At 51.3% G+C, this 15,130-nt stretch overlaps 1 protein-coding gene across 3 annotated transcripts in view; it reads left to right on the top strand.

Moving 5' to 3' along the window:
* CDK12 (cyclin dependent kinase 12) overlaps window positions 1-15,130 on the top strand; it is a 169,761-nt gene that overhangs the window by 105,442 nt on the left and 49,189 nt on the right. The window lies entirely within an intron of this gene.

The raw sequence follows: 15,130 nt of genomic DNA, 5'->3' as shown, positions 1-15,130 counted from the left end.
GATCACACGTCATGAAGTCTAGTTAATTATCTTGTTCAAATAAAAGTGGCCGATCAGGAACAGGACTGCTTCCCTGTTCTTGGTGGCTGCCATGCCTGGAGAGGGCTGTCTTCTGCTTTGGGAGAAACACACACCCCTCCCTCTCAGATGGCTTGCCAAAGAAGTGGCAGGTTCCAGCACTATGGAGCATCTTGAGCAGAAGAGAAGTGAGGGACTTGTAAAAGTGAGAGGACTGCGGCTCTGTCATTGTGTAAATGCTCCGCGGTCTTAATCAGAGGACACAGATCGTAGGAAGTATGCAGCTAAGTAACACCAAGGCGAAAGATATGTATATAAAATCCCACCCCATTATCCTGCTGTGATATCCTCAGTTCTGTGCTACAGCAGCCAAAAAAACAAGTAAAATAGCAATTGTTCAGAAAGACATAGTGAATAAAATGAGAATACCATAATGGCTTTGATATATATAACAGGGGTGACCAACTCCAATCCTCAAGGGCCACAAACAGGACTGGTTTTCAGGATATCCACAATTAATATATATTAGATAGATTTGCATGCACTACCTCCATTGTAAGAAAATCTCTCTCATGCATATTCATTGTGGATATCCTGTGTCCTAGCGTGTAGCCAGATGGACTCTGGTCCAATGGGTTTATGCTCCCCTGCCAGCAGATGGAGACGGAGTCAGGTTTCAAAGCTGACGTCACCCTAGATCAGGGCTTCCCAAACCTGTCCTGGGGACCCCACAGCCAGTCAGGTTTTCAGGATATCCACAATGAATATGCAAATATATATCATGCATATTCATTGTGGATATCCTAAAAACCCGACTGGGTGTGGGGTCCCCAGGACAGGTTTGGGAAGCCCTGCCCTAGATACACCCCTGCAGTGATCTCAGCCCTTCAGTATTTCTCCATCTCCAGCAGATGTAGACATGCTTTCCCTATGGGGATGCTGTATCTTTTGGAAGAAAAAATTCTACTTCCCTGTACGTACCAGGATCAGTCCAGACACCTGGGTTGTGACTCCGCACCAGCAGATGGAGACAGAGCAAGACTTGTCGGGCACCCTCACATATAGTAAGGCGCCACCCACAGCTCGTCAGTCTTTCTCTGTCTCCAGCAGATGGGGCAGGTTCACCCACAGGCTCTGAGGATCCCTGGGTAGTTGTTTAGCTAGTCAGGGTTGTTGGATTTGGTTTAATTTGGTTTAATCGTTTGGATTATTAAAAAGAAAAAGAAAAAAAAAAGGAGAGTTATAGAAAGGCTTCGCTTGTCCTGAAAGCCTACCAGGGGGGTTGCGAGGTCCTGAGGGGACTACCCCTCCCTGGTCGAGGCCGCTGCTGAGGGTTGAGGACCTGGCCTGTCTCTGGCAGCAGCGCCGGGGGTGACACCGGGGAGCCCGGTTCACTCACCCCCGCTGGACCGGACACTTCAGGACCAAGGTCAGCGGACAGGTAGAGAAAAAAAAAAAAAGTGACTTTGTTTCTTTCTTGCCATTTTTGCCGTCTGTGAGGTTGGCTTTGGTTTTGCAGTGGGAGCGTTCCGCGGCCGTTTTTGATTTTCTCTGGCCTCTTGGCGGCTGCGGCGGTCCGGGCCGGTGCGGTGCTTGCCGAGGGGCGTTTCGGGCCGCGCGCGGGGGGCTTTGTTTTTCTTGTTCTATCGGGCGGTGAAGGGCCGTCCGGCGGTCGGGGGGTTCGCGCTCGACCGCGATCGCCGCCGCGCGCTGCTCCTGAAGGAGAAGGCAGGGCCGACCTGTCCCCGCTCAGCGCGGGAACGGCGGCCATTTTAGGGTCCGTAAGGGAGGCCACCCGGCGGGCGGTGGAAAATGGCGGCATGCCGCCGGCGTTGTCTCCCCAGCAGCGGGACCCCGGGGGGGATCCCCCGCGGGGGGGCTGCTCCTTCGGCGGTTCGGAGTCAGGAGGAGGCCTCCTCCGACTCTGAGGCCTCGTTTTCGTCGGCCCTCGCGGTGCCTTGAAGTAAATTTAAAAAAAAAAAAGAGATACATAAATAAATAGATTTATGCTCAAAACGGAAGGGATCGTCGGTCAAAGGGTCGGTCTGATCCCCAGAAGAAGCGAGCGGGGGAGGGTCCCCAGAGACCCGTGGACCCGCTTAGAGCGGCGCTCGAGCCGCGGGGGCCCCCGGGAGACCAACTTTGCATTGGCTTCATCCGGGGACGTAGACCCTGATTTAGGGGCCCCGCGGGACGACGGTGCGCATGCGGACGTGGATACGATCCACGCGGGGCACAGTAAGGGCACCCCTGCGGTGGAGGGTGCCGACCCCAAGGTGGTGCGCTTGTTCCGGAAGGAGGAGCTCGCACCGCTTATTCCGGCTATTCTCCTGTAGGTGGGTGTGCATGCTCCACCCATGGAGCCTACAAAGGATTTACCACGATAGACCCGGTGCTGTTGGGCCTGACGGGACCCACCCCGGAGTTGGGCTTCAAGGTTAGTAAAGCTGTGGATAGCTGTACCCGTTGCCGGAGGACGCGCTGGATTCCCCGCGTCTTCCACGAGTGGACGCAGCGGTTTTGGTGGTCACTAAACGGTCGACGATTCCGGTGACGGGGGCCTCGACGCTCAAGGATATCCAAGACAGAAAGCTGGAGACTCAGCTCAAGAAAGTCTTTGGAGTTTCGGCTCTGGGCGTACTGGCCTCTAATAGGCAAAGTCCGGGCGGCTATTGGTAGTATTTGCCCTGAGAGCCGGCTTGCGCTGGGCTCCGGTGCTCAGGCCAAGGCGAGCCTCTCGGGTGAGGAGGCGGCGCAAGCGGACAACTTGGTGGCGGTTATCGAGTACAGCGCGGAGGCGATGCACGACCTTCTGCGGCCTTCGGCTAGAGCCATGGTCTCGGCAATTTCGGCCCAATGTCTCCTGTGGCTCCGTATTTAGCGGTGGATGGATCTCCCAGGCACATCTAGGCTTGCTCTCTTTTAAGGGGCAGTTGTTACTTGGCAAGCAACTGGACGACCTGATGCAGTCCCTTGGAGAAAACCGGGCGTTCTAGTTGCCGGAGGACAGATACAGGGCCCAGACTTCGTTTTCCAATAGGTCCCGCGTTGGGGGGGCCCAGGAAGTCGCGGCCACAGAGGTCGTCGGGGGCCCCGTATAGATTTAGTTCCTCTCGACGGTCGTCCTGGTCCCAGTCTTTTCGAGGAAGGACATTTGGACGGCAAGGCGGTTCCTCCTCAGGGACCGGTCCGAAGCCCGCCCAATGAAATGCGGAGGGCCCCTTCCCCGCAGCTGGCTCCATCGGTTACACCGGAGGTAGGAACCAGGTTGGCGCGGTTTTACGGGGAACGGGCCAGGATAATCATGGACCAGTGGGTCCTCAGTGTGATAAGACACGGTTACGCGTTACATTTTGCTTGGGTTCCGGCGGATATAGTTCTGGTGTCCCCTTACAAGGGAGGCATCAAGCGTTGGCAGTCCGGGATACGCTGCGACGCCTAGAAGACCTGGGCGCGGTAGTTCCCGTGCCTCCGGGACAGCGTCATCTGGGCCGGTATCCCATTTACTTCATAGTGCCAAAGAAGGGGGGCACTTTCTGACCCATCCTGGACCTCAACGGAGTCAACAGATGACTCCGCGTCCCTCGATCCCAAATGGAGACGGTCCGCTCAGTCATAGCTTCGGTTCGACCAGGGGAATTCCTGGCATCGCTGGCTCTGACGGAGGCTTACCTCACATCGGGAATTCGGCCGTGCCTTCAACGCACGCCCGTCGCTGGATCTGACGGAGGCTTACCTCACATCGGGACTTCAGCCGTGCCTTCAACGCACGCCCCTACTTGGACGATTGGCTGGTTCGAGCCAAATCCGAAATGCAGTGCCGACAGGCAGTCGACAGAGTCCTGCAGCTCTTGCAGTCGCTCGGATGGGTGGTCTATCTCGCCAAAAGCCGGCTGGTCCCCACCCAAACCCTGGCTTACTTGGGAGCGCTGTTCGACACGACGCAAGGCAGGGTGTTTCTGTCCATGGAGCGGGTCTGCAGGCCGCAGGGTCAGGTGAGCCGGCCTGTCCCTCCGGATTCCGCAGGTGTGCGATTACCTGATGGTGTTGGGATCGATGGCGTCATTGGGGGCGCTAGTCCCTTGGGCGGGCGCTCATCTACGTCCATTGCAATCCACATTGCTCTCCCGCTGGAGGCCGGTGTCCGAGGAGTTTTCTCTTCCCCTCCCGCTCACGGATCAGGCGAGGTCCAGTTTGCAGTGGTGGCTCAAAATCAACAATTTGACACGCGGAGTGTCTCTGCTCATGCCCGCCTGGACGGTAGTCGCCACGGATGCCAGCTTATCCGGCTGGGGGGCGGTCTTGCGGGGGCCGCTCGGTGCAGGGACAGTGGTCCAAGGCACAGTCACAGTGGTCCATCACTTGCTTGCAGACCAGACCGGTCACGTTGGGCGCTACAGTCGTTCCTCCCTTTGCTCCGGGGGACTTCGGTCAAAGTGTTGTCGGACAATGCGTCCACAGTGGCGTATATCAATCACCAGGGCGGTACGAAGAGCCGTGCGATGGCGGAGCAGGCGTGGCTGCTAATGCTCTGGGGGGAAAGAAATCTGATCAACATCACGGCGTCCCACATCGCAGGAGTGGACAATGTCCAAGCGGTTTTCCTCAGTTGGCCTCGGTTGGACCCGGGGAGTGGGAACTGCCGGAGATGGCTTACCACCTAAGTTGCCAAAGGTGGGGAACGCCACACATGGATTTGATGGCCACAGGTCAGAATGCCAAGGCTCCCCGATTCTTCAGTCGACGGTGAGAACGAGGAGCCGAAGGGGTAGATGCGCTGGTACTCCCTTGGCCCACGGACGTTCTCCTATATGTTCCCTTCCTGGCCTCTGATAGGCAAAGTCCTTCGTCGAATAGAATTGCATCCGGCGGAGGTGGTCATGGTCAGAGGGGTGCCGGAGTGGTCACGACGGCCATGGTTCGCGGACCTCTTGCTCTTAGCAATGTAGGCTCCTCTCCATTTTCGGGGGGACGCGGGGTCCGGTATCTTTGGAGGACGTGGCTCACTTCTGTCTCGCGGCGTGGCTTTGAGAGAAAACGTTTAAAGACAAAGGGATAGTCGGATGCGGTGGTAGCTACCTTGCTGAGTTCTAGGCAGCGGTCTACGTTTTTTTGACTACATCCGGGTCCGGACGGTGTTTGACGATTGGTGTAGATCGCGTGAAGTGAATCCGGGGTTACCATCCGTGCCGGATATCCGCGCTTTCTTCAGGCATGCAGCGCCCTCCGAGTACAGGTAGCGGCGCTTGGCTGTCTCAGAGGAAAGGTGCACGGTCGGTCGCTGGCTCATCATCCAGACGTGGCGCGTTTTCTTCGTGGAGCTACGCATTTGCGGCCTCAGTTGTGGCATCTTGTCCTTCCTGGACTCTTAATTTGGTGCTCTCTGCTCGGTGCCCGTCGCCTTTAGGAGGGCGACACTAACAGACCTTACCCTGCAGGTGGGTTTTGTTCTCGTAGCAATGGAGAGTTTCAGGTTACAGGCGTTACCTTGTCGAGAGCCGTTTGTGCGCTTCTCGGATTCTGGAGTCTCTCTAAAGACCGTTCCTTCGTTCCTTCCGAAGGTGGTGTCTGCTTGTCTTTGCACCAGACTGTTGAATGGCCTGCTTTCCTGAGGGCCCGCGGGCTGATCCGGACGCCAAGGTGTTGGTGAAACTTGATGTCCGCAGAGTTCTGCTCCGTTATCTGGAGGTATCGAATCCTTCCGGGTTTCGGACCAGCTTTTTGTTTGGTTTTTCGGGTCCAAAGCAGGGCGGCGCTGCTTCGCGAGTGTCCGTTTTCTCAAGGCAGGGCGACGCTGCTTCTCGAGTGTCTGTTTCTCAGTGGCTGAGGGCAGCCATTTCTCCTGCGTACCTATTGCAAGGTAAGCCTGTTCCGGTGAGCCTCCGCGCTCACTTGGTGCGAGCTCAGTCCACCTCGTGGGCGGAATCTTCGCACGTGTCGCCACTGGAGTTTTCGCAGGGCGGCAATTTGGAAGTCGTGGCATATGTTTTGCTCCACACTATCGGCTGGATGTTCAGAACCTGGATTCAGGGGGTTTCGGGGGGAGAGTTCTGCGAGCGGGACTCTCTGGTTCCCTCCCTCGGTAGTTCAGCTCTGGTACATCCCAGGTGTCTGGACTGATCCTGGTACGTACAGGGAAAGGAAAATTAGTTTCTTACCTGATAATTTTCGTTCCTGTAGTACCAAGGATCAGTCCAGGCTCCCGCCCAAGTATTGTTTTCGGTTTAAGAAGAGTCCGCTCGGTGGGTTTCGATTGTTTTTCAGTATCTGTTGTTGGTCCTCTGGTTCTGGAAGTTCTGATCCAGCTGAGGGTTTTTGGTTGAATCGGCCCTAGTGTGGGGCGGTATAGTTAGTTAGTTTTGGTTTCATTGCAGTTTTGCTTTGACATTCGTACGACTGACGAGCTGTGGGTGGCGCCTTACTATATGTGAGGGTGCCCGACAAGTCTTGCTCTGTCTCCATCTGCTGGTGCGGAGTCACAACCCAGGTGTCTGGACTGATCCTTGGTACTACAGGAACGAAAATTATCAGGTAAGAAACTAATTTTCCTTTTTAAATTGGAGAAAAGATTGAGCCCTACTCTCCTGCAGATGATACCTAAAGGTTCCTCCCCCAGTTGAGAATTCCTGAGGTGATTTCAGATATACCTCAGAGGTGTGCCTTGGTCCAGTTGCCGGTTCCCAGCATGGATATTGTTGCTGAAGCAGCTGAAAAGCAGTGGGTGCAGGAAGCCAAGCACAGTGGTGACGGCCAAAGCCCTCTCCTCCAGCAACTGGAGACCATTTCTGTACTCGGCCAGTAAACACTGAGCCCAGGTAAGTAAAAAAAAAAAAAAAGAGGTTCCTCCTTGTTCAGAGATGGAGGAGTTTTGGTAAGACTTCTTGTGTCTCTGCGCCGTACCAAAGTCGTTCCTGATCCCATTGGGGAAAGGGGAAGGTTTCCGAGCGGGTTGAGCAGCCCCCCCTCTGGTGGGCTAGGCCCCACTTTAGACTTGACACACCACATAGCAGCGCCATCTTGCGCACGTTTTTGTGCCTGTATTGCCCACCATAGAGTTTTGGTATGTGCAACGGGGTAGATTTTAAAAGCATGCATGGCCTATATGTGTGTGCACTACCTGGCGCGCGCACATATACGCCCGATTTTATAACATGCTCACTCAGCGCGCGCATGTTATAAAATCCGGGGTCGGCATGCACAAGGGGCTGCACAATTGTGCGCCGAGCTGCGCTGGCCTCCTCTGTTCCCTCCCAGGCCGCTCCAAAATCGGAGTGGCCTGAGAGGGAACTTCCCCCTAGCCTGACCTTCCCACCCCTTTCCCTAACCTTTCCCCACCCCTAGCCCTACTCTAACCCCCACCCTGATTTTTATTTTACCTTTTGCGCCTGCCGGCCGATTATTGACACAATCTTGGACACAGCGGCAAATGGCCGCTGTGCCAGGAACCACTGCCCCGCCCGTATTTTCAAGCCCTGGGACTTACATGCGTCCCAGGGCTTTATGCGTGCCGCCGGGCCTTTTGAAAAAAAGCCCGGCGCATGTACCCCCCCCCCCCCATGCGCGTAAATCTTTCAAAATCTGCCCTAATGTGATTCAGCTCTGCACACGCACTGTGCGAATAATGTCACCTGCGTACATATGCGTACAACTTACTAGGCACAGAATACAAGTAAAGCTGGGCGCACGGGCTGTGTGTGTGCCTCGCTGTGGCCTGCGCATAAAATTTTAAACGTGAGCCATTTGAACATGCAGTTACCATCAGTAATGGCTCGAGCAGCAAAGAAACATAAGCGCCTTTCATTCTGCACTGCTTGTCATATTAGGGCTGCACAGTCTGACGTGGATTCTTGCTTATATAAGCACTGTGAGGAAGCCCAGGGAGAGTTGGCCTCCCCGGACTTTGCTAAGCTTGGCTCCTTCCATCCAGTGGATGGGTCAGCCACAGCCTTAACCAGAAGTACCCCAGATCTGAGGAACCCTGGGACTGGGTCATCCATGGGAGAGGGAAATTTAGTGGCACCTACCCCAGTATCTTCTGGGCTAGACATGGATCCAGCTGCCTTTTCTTGGGTGGAATTCTTTCAAGGCCTTCAAGCCTTCATACAGGCGCAGTCTGCTACTTCACTTGCCCCTGTCCAGACGGAACCTCAACCAGTAAGCCCTCCCTCTCCCAGTCCTATCGGCAGACCTCAAGACATGCCTTGACTCATCAAGGGTATCCCTGGCAGGGATCCAGACAGAATGGATGAAACAGAGGATCCAGATTCCTTGGACGATGGGAAAATCCCCCCTGGTTTAGATCAGTATCTGACTATGTTACAGTTTTTCCATAAAGGCGAATTGCTGGCCCTGGTTTCCTAGACCCTGAAGATGCTGGGAGTTCCTGGCACGGACTTTATGATGGAACCAAAGAAGAATCCCATTCTGATTTCCCTACGGAAAGCTTGCTACTTTCCAGTACTGGAAGCCATCTAGGAGTTGATTGACCTGGAATGGGATGCCCCAGAAGCAAGTTTAAAGGTGGACGAGCGTTAGAAGCCCTATACCTACTGGATCCGGCAGCGAGAGAACATTTGCGTTTCCCTAAAGTGGATGCGCTGTTCTGTGCCATCTCTAAGCGAACAATTATCCCAGTGGAGGGAGGAGCAGCCTTAAAGGATGCGCACGATAGGTGGATGGAGTCCATCCTTAAACAGGCCTTTGATGCAATAGTAATGCTGGGAGTCCAGTTCGATACCAAGAAGGGCAAGGTCTTCCTCCCGACCACGCAGATAAGGAAGTTGATGTCCTAAGTGCATCTGTTGATAAACACGATATGCCCGACGGTGTGAAGCTATCTTCGTCCTCAGTTTGATGGCGGCAACCCTAGAAGAAGTGCCATGGGCGAGGGCATACATGCAACCACTTCAATGCTCCTTGCTGTCAAGTTGAAACCCACTGTCTCAAGACTATTCGATTCACCTCCACTTACCAATGAAAGTATGCTCTCAGCTCCAGTAGTGGCTGCAGGAAGCTCATCTGGGCAGGGGTGTACCCCTGTCACCTCCGAATTGGCTGGTCCTCATGACAGACGCAAGTTTCTGGGGCTGGGGAGCTCACTGTCAGGAACTGACGGCCCAGGGGCATTGGACCAAGGTAGAAGCCCGCTGGAACATAAACCGCCTGGAAGCCTGAGCAGTCAGATTGGCGAGTTTACAATTCAGCCACATACTCCAGGGTCAAGCTATCCGCATAATGTCGGACAACGCAACAACGGTAGCCTACATCAACCACCAGGGTGGAACCAAAATTCAGCAAGTGTCACAGGAGCTAGATCTCCTTATAGAATGGGTAGAAATACATCTACAGATGATCTCAGCCTCCCACATCGCAGGAAAAGACATCATCAGAGCAGACTTTCTAAGCAGGGACAGTCTGGATCCAGGAGAGAGGGCATTGTCGGCCAAAGCCTTTCAGCTGGTAGTAGATCGCTGGGGTCTCTCATCTATCGACCTGCTGGTGGCATCTCACAATGCAAAGGTTTCCCGATTCTTCAGTCGCAGAAGAGATCAGTTAACCCTGGGGATTGATGCTCTTGTTGAGACCTTGCTAGAAGAGGAGTTGCTATATGCCTTCCCTCCATGGCCCCTCCTGGGTAGGGTCATTCACAGAATCAAGCACCACAGGGGATTAGTCCTTCTAGTAGCTCCAGATTGTCCCAGGCATCCGTGGTATGCAGACATGCGAAGACTCCTGGTGGAGATTCCCCTGTGCCTCCCCTGTGCCTCCACAGGGACCTGCTACACCAGGGACTAGTCCTTCACGAGGATCTGACTCGATTCTGTCTTATGGTCTGTCCCTTGAGAGGGCTGACCTGATGAAGCAAGGATATTTGGCGGTAGTAACTGCCATCTTACTCCGTGCACGGAAGTTCTCTACATCCCTAGCGTATGTGCAGGTCTGGAGAGTATTATAGGCCTGGTGTGAAGAACGTGGTGTTTCCCTTGGACGGTCAAAATTCCACTAATTCTGGAATTTTTGCAGGATGGCTTGAATAAAGGTTTGGCCTTTAACTCCTTGAAGGTCCAGGTAGCAGCTTTCTCCTGTTTCAGGGGCATGGTGATTGGAACCTGCCTGTTGGGTCATCCGGACATGGCCCGTTTTCTGAAAGCGGTGAAGCACTTCCGGCCACCCCTATGATGACCGGTTCCCTTGTGGTATCTTAACCTAGTATTGGAGTTTTTGGCATGGCCCTCCTTTCGGCCGCTGCGCAGTCTTCCCTTGCATTTATTAACCCTGAAAACAATGTTCCTTGTGGCTATATGCTTGGCACGTCACATCTCTGAAATACAGCCATTGTCATGTTGGGAACCGTTCCTCCAGATCGCTCCAGGAGGGTTATACCTTCATACCATTCCATCCTTCTTGCCCAGGGTAGTCTCGGAGTTTCATTAGAATCAGTCCATTTCATTGCCATCCCTAGATAAGCACAAGGATGTGGAAAATACCACCTCCTCCGCCATTTAAATGTTAGTAGGCTTTTGGTGGGGTACCTGGAAGTTTCAGAACCAGTCCAAAAGAAGGACTGCCTGATTGTCCTTCACAGTGGAAGGAAGCAGGGTGAACCAACTTCGCGGGCCTACCATAGCTCGATGGATAAAAGAGGTGGTCACAGGAGCCTATGTGGAGGCAAGAAAGCCATTACCCCTTCAGGTTAAAGCTCATTCCACTAGGGCTCAGGCAGTCTCATGGGCAGAAGCTAGATTACTGTCTCCTGTCGACATCTTCTGAGTGGCGACATGGTCCTCCTTGCACACCTTCTCCAGGTTCTATCGCCTGGACGTTCAGGCCCGGGAGGACGCAGCCTTTGCAAGGGTGGTGTTAAGCAGACCGCGGGCAGCCTCCTGCCCCAATCAGGAGTCGCTTTTGTACATCCCATTGGTCCTGAGTCCATCTGACTACATGCTAGGAAGTAAAGAAATTACTTACCTAATAATTTTGTTGTCTTAGTGTAGACAGATGGACTCGGCATCCTGCCCACGGCTGCCCAAGAACAGTGCCAATGATTCACCTGTGGAGTGGATATTGATTCCAAGAGATTACGGGTAAACTGTCATCCAGTCCCTAGATCAAGGCATCTATAATTTTACTTGGGTTCAGTGTTTGTTTGGTTGAGTACAGTTACTGTTATCCAATTTTAATCAAGTTTTTTCAATAGTATATCCACAGTGGCTTTTGAAAAGAATACTGAAGGGCTGAGGTCACTGCAGGTGTGTATCTAGGGCAGCGGTTCTCAACCTATGGGTCGCGACCCCGGCGGGGGTCGAACGCCCAAAACACAGGGGTCGCCTTGTGTCGCGCGCTCCCGGTCTCTCCCGCTGCCGTTGCCGCCGGGCTGTCAGCACGTTCAAGCCCAGCGGGAACGGCAGCGGCGCTAGAAGAAGCTGTGCACCCGTGGCTGGGCCTTTTCTTCTTCCTGCGCCTGCCCTCCCGTGACCCGGAACAGGAAGTGAATCGCGGTGCGCAGGAAGGAGAGAGAGCCGCGCCGCGCGAAAAAGTAGCAGCAGCGGCTGCAGCATCGGTCCTCGAGCAATAGAAGCAGCCGGTAATGGAGAAAGGAGACAGCAGCATGAGCCTCCCGCGGCCGATGGGATTCTTCTTTCTTGGCCAGCGGAGGCTGCTGCAGCTCCCATTTGTGCTCAGGGGGGGGGGGGGGGGAGGAAGTGAGTGAGAGAAAGAGAGAGAAGCAGCCAGCCAGCCTGTGTGATTGACTGGTCAGAGAGCTGATGTGTGTGTGTATGTGAGAGACAATGAAAGTGATTGCTCAGGGAGATGACTGATGTGTATGTGAGAGTGTGAGACATTAGTCAGGGAGGTGACTGATGCGTGTGTGTGAGAGAGAGAAAAAGCATGGAAGTGAGAAGTCTGGGTATGTGAGAAAGCATGGGTGTAAGAAGCCTGGTGTTGTGGGGGTGAAAGAAAGCATGGGAGTGAGAAACCTGGGTGAGTGTGCATGCATGAGAGAGAGAGACTGCTTGGTAAGGTGATGGTGCGTGTGAGAGAAAAAGACTGGTGTGTGTGTGTGTGAATATGAGAGAATGTGATTCAGGGAATGAGAAGCCTGTGCACGTGGAGAGAACAAGCATGGGAGTGAGAGACTGGTGAGTGAGTGAGTGTGTGTGTGTGTGTGTGTGTGAGAGGAGAGAGAGACAGAGAAAGTGATTATGAGAGTGAGAAGCCCATATATGTAAGTAGAACACGGGAGTGGGAAGCCTGTGTGTGTGTGTGTGTATGGCATGAGAGAAACTGTTCAGGAAGGTGACTGGTGTGTGTGTGCCAAAGACTGTTTGGGAGATGATTGGTGTGTGAGAGACAGAAACTGGTCATGGGGGCATGACTGGTATGGTGTGTGTGTGTGTGAGAGACATGGGCACTAAGGAAGAGGACCATAAGTATAGAGCTTAGCTTCTACTGCTGCTTCTGGTGAGTGCCACGGCCTGCAGGGAAGGGGAGTAGGAGAGCTGCTGGAGGGGGTAAGTAAAGGTGGCTTTTTAAGTTTATTTTTCTTGACTGCCATTTTAATTGTGTGATGTCTGCTTTTTTGAAATATTTTATTGGTGTTTGGAGAATGTTTAATAGTTTTTATGAGTTTTTAATTGTTGGATGTTCATAGCTGTTTTTGAAACATTTATTCTGCTTATTAGTATAGTTTTACAATTATTTCTGTGTGGGGATATATAGCTGCTTGCTAGTTCTGTTTTCCTAATAAGAGGTGTATTGGTTTTTAGGACCTGATTTAATATTTGTAGTGTTGCCTTTTCATAGATAGGGTTGCTCCTGTTTGAGTGTATTCCATAATACAGGTGTAACTGTGTGCGGATTAGTTTATGTGCATTACTACAGATCCTGGGAGTATGTTAGGTCGGTTCTGTGTCTGTTACCGAGATGAGATATTTTGCTAGCATGTAAGCGTTTGTATCGGTCTTATTTGTTGTGTTTTCTCAGAGGACATGCATTGGTGGTAAACTGCTGTCTTTTCATAATTAGGGCTATTGAGCCTGGAAATAGAAGGAGTTTGAGTTGCTGTTACTGAGATGTCACTAGAACCAGAATATCTTTTTTGTAGGGTGAGTTGTATGGGGAATGTCATAATTCTGCTTTACATCCATTATTGTGGGTCAGGGGGGTTCCTGTGGATACAAACTGTACTTTTACATCTAGCCCCGTGACGATCATGGGTCAGTGTGCCATGCATGTGAGAACCTATGGTGAGTTGAGTTACATTCACATTATAAATGTCATAATTAAATGATAAGTGTGCACTAAAATCCAACCCCATCCATAACCCCACCCCCATATGACCAAAGCCCCGCCCTCACCCCACCCTCACGGGGCGAGGGCGGGGCGAGGGGTCACCGCAACATGAGGAACTGTATTGCGGGGTCACGGCATTAGAAAGGTTGAGAACCACTGATCTAGGGTGACAACAGCTTTGAAACTTGACTCCGTCTCCATCTGCTGGCAGGGGAGCATAAACTCATTGGTCCTGAGTCCATCTGTCTACACTAAGGAAAACAAAATTATCAGGTAAGTAATTTCTCCAATAACCTGGCCTGTTTGTGACTCTTGAGGACCAGAATTGGCCACCCCTGATATATAGTAAAATAGTAAGGATGGCAGAAAAGGACCAGATGGCCCATCCAATCTGCCCAGCAAGCTTCTTATGGCAGTAACTGCTGCTCCGTGCAGTTTACCCCAAGCCTAATGATAAGGGTAGTAATATTTACAATCAAAACCAAGCAACTGTCAACCCATAAAAAATTACTGCTAGCAATAATTTTACAGGGTGAGGAATCTTCTTGATAATTCAGACAATGCTGCTTGAACGAGCTTTGCTTATGGCCTTGGCCGTATAAGTAATCCTGGGCTTTTTCCCTTATGTCTGCGTAGCAGTACGCCAGACCGTAAAAATCAGGGCCAATGTTCATTGTTCTCTGAATCCAATTCCCCTTCCCCTCCCCCTCCCCCTCCCCACCATTAAAGCAGAGAGCGATGTTGCAGTTGCATCAAAAACTTAGAATTTTTCCAAAAGACAAGGTACAAAAAGTGAAGCTATTGATACCAACACAAAAAATGCAAAACTTCACTGTGTCTTATTTCAACCAACTTTATTATGCATTAACTCACAGATGTTTAAAAAAAATCGGAGGAAAAAAGACCTCAGGATCTCATGTTGTGTTCTACAAAGAACTGGTAACATGTAAGAGGTAATTTATAATCATTGGTCTTTAAAAAACCTCCAACCTCCAAACTTTAATTGAATTTAAATCTTTTTAATTAATTTTCTTAAAAATAAGCATATGCATTGCATTTAAATCAGAAATTCAGGCTATTATTGTTGCCCAACTTTCAAAAACCTTTTCCCAGGATCAGTTTAATGACTTCAAAATACAAGAATTTTTGCTTATTTGTGTGCTGTATTGAAGAAGCTAACGTTCTGCCGGATACATATTACAACAGTTTGTTAGTCTTGAACCAGCTTTTCTTGCATCCTTTTTAATTCACTTTCTAAATTTTCTTAAAAATATGCATATGCATTTAAACCAGAAATCCAAAATTGAGTATTGTTGTTGCTCAACATTCAAAGAACTTTTTCCAAAGACAATTTCAGAAAACTTCCAAACATGGCAAGGATTGAACTTATCTGTATGTTGCATTGAACTATGCTATCATTCTGCCAGGTATATGTTGAATCCGTTCATTATTCTTGAGCTGATGTTTCAAGAGGCTGCTTCAAGGCAGTTACTATATGAACACAAGGTCAATATTGAACAACACAGATATTTGTGGCAACTTACTCAAAAGATGTATTAAGTTTTTACATACCTCCTGTATCACGAAAACTAACATCCAAACAGTTCTCATTGCAGTCTGCGACTGCTAATGGCGATTCAAGACAAAAACCGCCAGCGCATGCGCCTAGTATTTATATCAGTATTCCACCAATCACCCTTATTGCTTTTGAATGGCCAGGTATAGTGATTCAATCTCATTAACAATACTCAAAATACACTCAGTGATACCATTGAAACTCAAAGACTAATAGACTGTTCAATAAAAAGGAAACCAGTCA

Source organism: Rhinatrema bivittatum, chromosome 12 (assembly GCF_901001135.1).
Source record: "Rhinatrema bivittatum chromosome 12, aRhiBiv1.1, whole genome shotgun sequence".
Classification (NCBI taxonomy): Eukaryota; Metazoa; Chordata; class Amphibia; order Gymnophiona; family Rhinatrematidae; genus Rhinatrema; species Rhinatrema bivittatum.
The sequence above is the reverse complement of the archived record's forward strand: the minus strand, read 5'-3'. Positions and strand labels throughout refer to the sequence as shown.